Source organism: Oncorhynchus keta, chromosome 1 (assembly GCF_023373465.1).
Source record: "Oncorhynchus keta strain PuntledgeMale-10-30-2019 chromosome 1, Oket_V2, whole genome shotgun sequence".
Classification (NCBI taxonomy): Eukaryota; Metazoa; Chordata; class Actinopteri; order Salmoniformes; family Salmonidae; genus Oncorhynchus; species Oncorhynchus keta.
In genome coordinates, this window is record NC_068421.1 from 97573304 (window position 1) to 97581635 (window position 8332).

An 8332-nucleotide genomic window follows, 5' to 3' on the forward strand; every position below is an offset into this window, starting at 1 on the left:
CATTATTGTAATATATTACATTTAAACAAAGAGACTTACAGTCATGAGTGCATACATTTTATGTATGTGTGGTCATGGGAATTGAACCTACAATCTTGTCATTGCAATCGCCATACCACAAGTAGTATCAGAAAGAAAGAAAAATGAGTTCATAAATGTTGGTAGGTTAATAAAGTCAAGAGATATCAGGCATGATTTTACATGGTGGGGTAGTTCTGCTTTAAGGTCCAGACACGGTGGGGTAGTTCTGCTTTAAGGTCCAGAAATGGTGGGGTAGTTCTGCTTTAAGGTCCAGACATGGTGGGGTAGTTCTGCTTTAAGGTCCAGACACAGTGGGGTAGTTCTGCTTTAAGGTCCAGACACGGTGGGGTAGTTCTGCTTTAAGGTCCAGACACGGTGGGGTAGTTCTGCTTTAAGGTCCAGACATGGTGGGGTAGTTCTGCTTTAAGGTCCAGACATGGTGGGGTAGTTCTGCTTTAAGGTCCAGACACGGTGGGGTAGTTCTGCTTTAAGGTCCAGACACGGTGGGGTAGTTCTGCTTTAAGGTCCAGACATGGTGGGGTAGTTCTGCTTTAAGGTCCAGACACGGTGGGGTAGTTCTGCTTTAAGGTCCAGAAATGGTGGGGTAGTTCTGCTTTAAGGTCCAGACACGGTGGGGTAGTTCTGCTTTAAGGTCCAGACATGGTGGGGTAGTTCTGCTTTAAGGTCCAGACACAGTGGGGTAGTTCTGCTTTAAGGTCCAGACATGGTGGGGTAGTTCTGCTTTAAGGTCCAGACATGGTGGGGTAGTTCTGCTTTAAGGTCCAGACATGGTGGGGTAGTTCTGCTTTAAGGTCCAGACATGGTGGGGTAGTTCTGCTTTAAGGTCCAGAAATGGTGGGGTAGTTCTGCTTTAAGGTCCAGACACGGTGGGGTAGTTCTGCTTTAAGGTCCAGACATGGTGGGGTAGTTCTGCTTTAAGGTCCAGAAATGGTGGGGTAGTTCTGCTTTAAGGTCCAGACATGGTGGGGTAGTTCTGCTTTAAGGTCCAGAAATGGTGGGGTAGTTCTGCTTTAAGGTCCAGACACGGTGGGGTAGTTCTGCTTTAAGGTCCAGAAATGGTGGGGTAGTTCTGCTTTAAGGTCCAGACATGGTGGGGTAGTTCTGCTTTAAGGTCCAGACACAGTGGGGTAGTTCTGCTTTAAGGTCCAGACACAGTGGGGTAGTTCTGCTTTAAGGTCCAGCTGTTGTAACAGAAATCATTTGAAACGTAATGCTACATTCAGGTGCTTCTTACTCTTGGAGAATGATTTGACTTGAGGTGTCCTGTATAAACAGTAGAACTATAGAGAATGATTTGACTTGAGGTGTCCTGTATAGAACTATAGAACTATAGAGAATGATTTGACTTGAGGTGTCCTGTATAAACAGTAGAACTATAGAGAATGATTTGACTCGAGGTGTCCTGTATAAACAGTAGAACTATAGAGAATGTTTTGATTTGAGGTGTCCTGTATAGAACTATAGAGAATGATTTGACTTGAGGTGTCCTGTATAGAACTATAGAACTATAGAGAATGATTTGACTTGAGGTGTCCTGTATAGAACTATAGAACTATAGAGAATGATTTGACTTGAGGTGTCCTGTATAAACAGTAGAACTGCCACAGTGTAAGAAGCCACTACGTACGAGCTTGAAGATGAATGATTGCCTTTTCCAAAGTTATGAAAGAATTTGATTTAGATTGTACTTCCTTTTCCTTGGAGCAAGATGGCATCTGCAACTGGTACTGGTTCAAGACCATACAAACGCTCCAAACCACGTGGCCGCGGCCACCCTAATCTGGTGGTCCCAGCGCGCACGACCCACGTGGAGTTCCAGGTCTCCGGTAGCCTCTGGAACTGCCGATCTGCGGCCAACAAGGCAGAGTTCATCTCAGCCTATGCCTCCCTCCAGTCCCTCGACTTCTTGGCACTGACGGAAACATGGATCACCACAGATAACACTGCTACTCCTACTGCTCTCTCTTCGTCCGCCCACGTGTTCTCGCACACCCCGAGAGCTTCTGGTCAGCGGGGTGGTGGCACCGGGATCCTTATCTCTCCCAAGTGGTCATTCTCTCTTTCTCCCCTTACCCATCTGTCTATCACCTCCTTTGAATTCCATGCTGTCACAGTTACCAGCCCTTTCAAGCTTAACATCCTTATCATTTATCGCCCTCCAGGTTCCCTCGGAGAGTTCATCAATGAGCTTGATGCCTTGATAAGCTCCTTTCCTGAGGACGGCTCACCTCTCACAGTTCTGGGCGACTTTAACCTCCCCACGTCTACCTTTGACTCATTCCTCTCTGCCTCCTTCTTTCCACTCCTCTCCTCTTTTGACCTCACCCTCTCACCTTCCCCCTACTCACAAGGCAGGCAATACGCTCGACCTCATCTTTACTAGATGCTGTTCTTCCACTAACCTCATTGCAACTCCCCTCCAAGTCTCCGACCACTACCTTGTATCCTTTTCCCTCTCGCTCTCATCCAACACTTCCCACACTGCCCCTACTCGGATGGTATCGCGCCGTCCCAACCTTCGCTCTCTCTCCCCCGCTACTCTCTCCTCTTCCATCCTATCATCTCTTCCCTCTGCTCAAACCTTCTCCAACCTATCTCCTGATTCTGCCTCCTCAACCCTCCTCTCCTCCCTTTCTGCATCCTTTGACTCTCTATGTCCCCTATCCTCCAGGCCGGCTCGGTCCTCCCCTCCCGCTCCGTGGCTCGACGACTCATTGCGAGCTCACAGAACAGGGCTCCGGGCAGCCGAGCGGAAATGGAGGAAAACTCGCCTCCCTGCTGACCTGGCATCCTTTCACTCCCTCCTCTCTACATTTTCTTCCTCTGTCTCTGCTGCTAAAGCCACTTTCTACCACTCTAAATTCCAAGCATCTGCCTCTAACCCTAGGAAGCTCTTTGCCACCTTCTCCTCCCTCCTGAATCCTCCCCCCCCCCCTCCTCCCTCTCTGCAGATGACTTGGTCAACCATTTTGAAAAGAAGGTCGACGACATCCGATCCTCGTTTGCTAAGTCAAACGACACCGCTGGTTCTGCTCACACTGCCCTACCCTGTGCTCTGACCTCTTTCTCCCCTCTCTCTTCAGATGAAATCTCGCGTCTTGTGACGGCCGGCCGCCCAACAACCTGCCCGCTTGACCCTATCCCCTCCTCTCTTCTCCAGACCATTTCCGGAGACCTTCTCCCTTACCTCACCTCGCTCATCAACTCATCCCTGACCGCTGGCTACGTCCCTTCCGTCTTCAAGAGAGCGAGAGTTGCACCCCTTCTGAAAAAACCTACACTCGATCCCTCCGATGTCAACAACTACAGACCAGTATCCCTTCTTTCTTTTCTCTCCAAAACTCTTGAACGTGCCGTCCTCGGCCAGCTCTCCCGCTATCTCTCTCAGAATGACCTTCTTGATCCAAATCAGTCAGGTTTCAAGACTAGTCATTCAACTGAGACTGCTCTTCTCTGTATCACGGAGGCGCTCCGCACTGCTAAAGCTAACTCTCTCTCCTCTGCTCTCATCCTTCTAGACCTATCGGCTGCCTTCGATACTGTGAACCATCAGATCCTCCTCTCCACCCTCTCCGAGTTGGGCATCTCCGGCGCGTCCCACGCTTGGATTGCGTCCTACCTGACAGGTCGCTCCTACCAGGTGGCGTGGCGAGAATCTGTCTCCTCACCACGCGCTCTCACCACTGGTGTCCCCCAGGGCTCTGTTCTAGGCCCTCTCCTATTCTCGCTATACACCAAGTCACTTGGCTCTGTCATAACCTCACATGGTCTCTCCTATCATTGCTATGCAGACGACACACAATTAATCTTCTCCTTTCCCCCTTCTGATGACCAGGTGGCGAATCGCATCTCTGCATGTCTGGCAGACATATCAGTGTGGATGATGGATCACCACCTCAAGCTGAACCTCGGCAAGACGGAGCTGCTCTTCCTCCCGGGAAGGACTGCCCGTTCCATGATCTCGCCATCACGGTTGACAACTCTATTGTGTCCTCCTCCCAGAGCGCTAAGAACCTTGGCGTGATCCTGGACAACACCCTGTCGTTCTCAACTAACATCAAGGCGGTGGCCCGTTCCTGTAGGTTCATGCTCTACAACATCCGCAGAGTACGACCCTGCCTCACACAGGAAGCGGCGCAGGTCCTAATCCAGGCACTTGTCATCTCCCGTCTGGATTACTGCAACTCGCTGTTGGCTGGGCTCCCTGCCTGTGCCGTTAAACCCCTACAACTCATCCAGAACGCCGCAGCCCGTCTGGTGTTCAACCTTCCCAAGTTCTCTCACGTCACCCCGCTCCTCCGCTCTCTCCACTGGCTTCCAGTTGAAGCTCGCATCCGCTACAAGACCATGGTGCTTGCCTACGGAGCTGTGAGGGGAACGGCACCTCAGTACCTCCAGGCTCTGATCAGGCCCTACACCCAAACAAGGGCACTGCGTTCATCCACCTCTGGCCTGCTCGCCTCCCTACCACTGAGGAAGTACAGTTCCCGCTCAGCCCAGTCAAAACTGTTCGCTGCTCTGGCCCCCAATGGTGGAACAAACTCCTCACGACGCCAGGACAGCGGAGTCAATCACCACCTTCCGGAGACACCTGAAACCCCACCTCTTTAAGGAATACCTAGGATAGGATAAGTAATCCTTCTCACCCCCCCCCCCTTGAAAGATTTAGATGCACTATTGTAAAGTGGCTGTTCCACTCGATGTCATAAGGTGAATGCACCAATTTGTAAGTCTCTCTGGATAAGAGCGTCTGCTAAATGACTTAAATGTAATGTAACTATAGAGAATGATTTGACTTGAGGTGTCCTGTATAGAACTATAGAGAATGATTTGACTTGAGGTGTCCTGTATAGAACTATAGAACTATAGAGAATGATTTGACTTGAGGTGTCCTGTATAAACAGTAGAACTATAGAGAATGATTTGACTTGAGGTGTCCTGTATAAACAGTAGAACTATAGAGAATGATTTGACTTGAGGTGTCCTGTATAGAACTATAGAACTATAGAGAATGATTTGACTTGAGGTGTCCTGTATAAACAGTAGAACTATAGAGAATGATTTGACTTGAGGTGTCCTGTATAGAACTATAGAACTATAGAGAATGATTTGACTTGAGGTGTCCTGTATAAACAGTAGAACTATAGAGAATGATTTGACTTGAGGTGTCCTGTATAGAACTATAGAACTATAGAGAATGATTTGACTTGAGGTGTCCTGTATAAACAGTAGAACTATAGAGAATGATTTGACTTGAGGTGTCCTGTATAAACAGTAGAACTATAGAGAATGATTTGACTTGAGGTGTCCTGTATAAACAGTAGAACTATAGAGAATGATTTGACTTGAGGTGTCCTGTATAAACAGTAGAACTATAGAGAATGATTTGACTTGAGGTGTCCTGTATAGAACTATAGAACTATAGAGAATGATTTGACTTGAGGTGTCCTGTATAGAACTGTAGAACTATAGAGAATGATTTGACTTGAGGTGTCCTGTATAAACAGTAGAACTATAGAGAATGATTTGACTTGAGGTGTCCTGTATAGAACTATAGAACTATAGAGAATGATTTGACTTGAGGTGTCCTGTATAAACAGTAGAACTATAGAGAATGATTTGACTTGAGGTGTCCTGTATAAACAGTAGAACTATAGAGAATGATTTGACTTGAGGTGTCCTGTATAAACAGTAGAACTATAGAGAATGATTTGACTTGAGGTGTCCTGTATAGAACTATAGAACTATAGAGAATGATTTGACTTGAGGTGTCCTGTATAAACAGTAGAACTATAGAGAATGATTTGACTTGAGGTGTCCTGTATAAACAGTAGAACTATAGAGAATGATTTGACTTGAGGTGTCCTGTATAGAACTATAGAACTATAGAGAATGATTTGACTTGAGGTGTCCTGTATAGAACTATAGAACTATAGAGAATGATTTGACTTGAGGTGTCCTGTATAAACAGTAGAACTATAGAGAATGATTTGACTTGAGGTGTCCTGTATAAACAGTAGAACTATAGAGAATGATTTGACTTGAGGTGTCCTGTATAAACAGTAGAACTATAGAGAATGATTTGACTTGAGGTGTCCTGTATAGAACTATAGAACTATAGAGAATGATTTGACTTGAGGTGTCCTGTATAAACAGTAGAACTATAGAGAATGATTTGACTTGAGGTGTCCTGTATAGAACTATAGAACTATAGAGAATGATTTGACTTGAGGTGTCCTGTATAAACAGTAGAACTATAGAGAATGATTTGACTTGAGGTGTCCTGTATAGAACTATAGAACTATAGAGAATGATTTGACTTGAGGTGTCCTGTATAGAACTATAGAGAATGATTTGACTTGAGGTGTCCTGTATAAACAGTAGAACTATAGAGAATGATTTGACAGGTGTCCTGTAGAACTATAGAGAATGATTTGACTTGAGGTGTCCTGTATAAACAGTAGAACTATAGAGAATGATTTGACTTGAGGTGTCCTGTATAGAACTATAGAACTATAGAGAATGATTTGACTTGAGGTGTCCTGTATATAGAACTATAGAGAATGATTTGACTTGAGGTGTCCTGTATAGAACAGTAGAACTATAGAGAATGATTTGACTTGAGGTGTCCTGTATAGAACTATAGAGAATGATTTGACTTGAGGTGTCCTGTATAAACAACTATAGAGTAGAACTATAGAGAATGATTTGACTTGAGGTGTCCTGTATAAACATAGAACTATAGAGAATGATTTGACTTGAGGTGTCCTGTATAGAACTATAGAACTATAGAGAATGATTTGACTTGAGGTGTCCTGTATAAACAGTAGAACTATAGAGAATGATTTGACTTGAGGTGTCCTGTATAGAACTATAGAACTATAGAGAATGATTTGACTTGAGGTGTCCTGTATAAACAGTAGAACTATAGAGAATGATTTGACTTGAGGTGTCCTGTATAGAACTATAGAACTATAGAGAATGATTTGACTTGAGGTGTCCTGTATAGAACTATAGAGAATGATTTGACTTGAGGTGTCCTGTATAAACAGTAGAACTATAGAGAATGATTTGACTTGAGGTGTCCTGTATAGAACTATAGAACTATAGAGAATGATTTGACTTGAGGTGTCCTGTATAAACAGTAGAACTATAGAGAATGATTTGACTTGAGGTGTCCTGTATAAACAGTAGAACTATAGAGAATGATTTGACTTGAGGTGTCCTGTATATAGAACTATAGAGAATGATTTGACTTGAGGTGTCCTGTATAAACAGTAGAACTATAGAGAATGATTTGATTTGAGGTGTCCTGTATAGAACTATAGAACTATAGAGAATGATTTGACTTGAGGTGTCCTGTATAAACAGTAGAACTATAGAGAATGATTTGACTTGAGGTGTCCTGTATAAACAGTAGAACTATAGAGAATGATTTGACTTGAGGTGTCCTGTATAGAACTATAGAACTATAGAGAATGATTTGACTTGAGGTGTCCTGTATAGAACTATAGAGAATGATTTGACTTGAGGTGTCCTGTATAGAACTATAGAACTATAGAGAATGATTTGACTTGAGGTGTCCTGTATAGAACTATAGAACTATAGAGAATGATTTGACTTGAGGTGTCCTGTATAGAACTATAGAACTATAGAGAATGATTTGACTTGAGGTGTCCTGTATAGAACTATAGAGAATGATTTGACTTGAGGTGTCCTGTATAGAACTATAGAGAATGATTTGACTTGAGGTGTCCTGTATAGAACTATAGAACTATAGAGAATGATTTGACTTGAGGTGTCCTGTATAGAACTATAGAACTATAGAGAATGATTTGACTTGGGGTGTCCTGTATAAACAGTAGAACTATAGAGAATGATTTGACTTGAGGTGTCCTGTATAAACAGTAGAACTATAGAGAATGTTTTGACTTGAGGTGTCCTGTATAGACAGTAGAACTATAGAGAATGATTTGACTTGAGGTGTCCTGTAGAACTATAGAACTATAGAGAATGATTTGACTTGAGGTGTCCTGTATAGAACTATAGAGAATGATTTGACTTGAGGTGTCCTGTATAGAACTATAGAACTATAGAGAATGATTTGACTTGAGGTGTCCTGTATAGAACTATAGAACTATAGAGAATGATTTGACTTGAGGTGTCCTGTATAAACAGTAGAACTATAGAGAATGATTTGACTTGAGGTGTCCTGTATAGAACTATAGAGAATGATTTGACTTGAGGTGTCCTGTATAGAACTATAGAACTATAGAGAATGATTTGACTT

At 43.8% G+C, this 8332-nt stretch overlaps 1 long non-coding RNA gene across 27 annotated transcripts; it reads left to right on the forward strand.

Annotated features, from left to right (window-relative positions):
• Positions 1-239: 239 nt before the first annotated feature.
• LOC127916692 (uncharacterized) lies at positions 240-1129 on the forward strand. 27 transcript variants are annotated; one of them, XR_008098749.1, is made up of 3 exons: positions 240-321; positions 610-641; positions 1090-1129. It is a non-coding gene; the product is annotated as an uncharacterized LOC127916692 (long non-coding RNA). The 27 variants fall into 27 exon arrangements; XR_008098129.1 differs by lacking the exon at positions 610-641 and adding an exon at positions 834-897 and having other exon boundaries at positions 240-289; XR_008097750.1 differs by lacking the exon at positions 1090-1129 and adding an exon at positions 1026-1065.
• The last annotated feature ends 7203 nt before the right edge of the window (positions 1130-8332 follow it).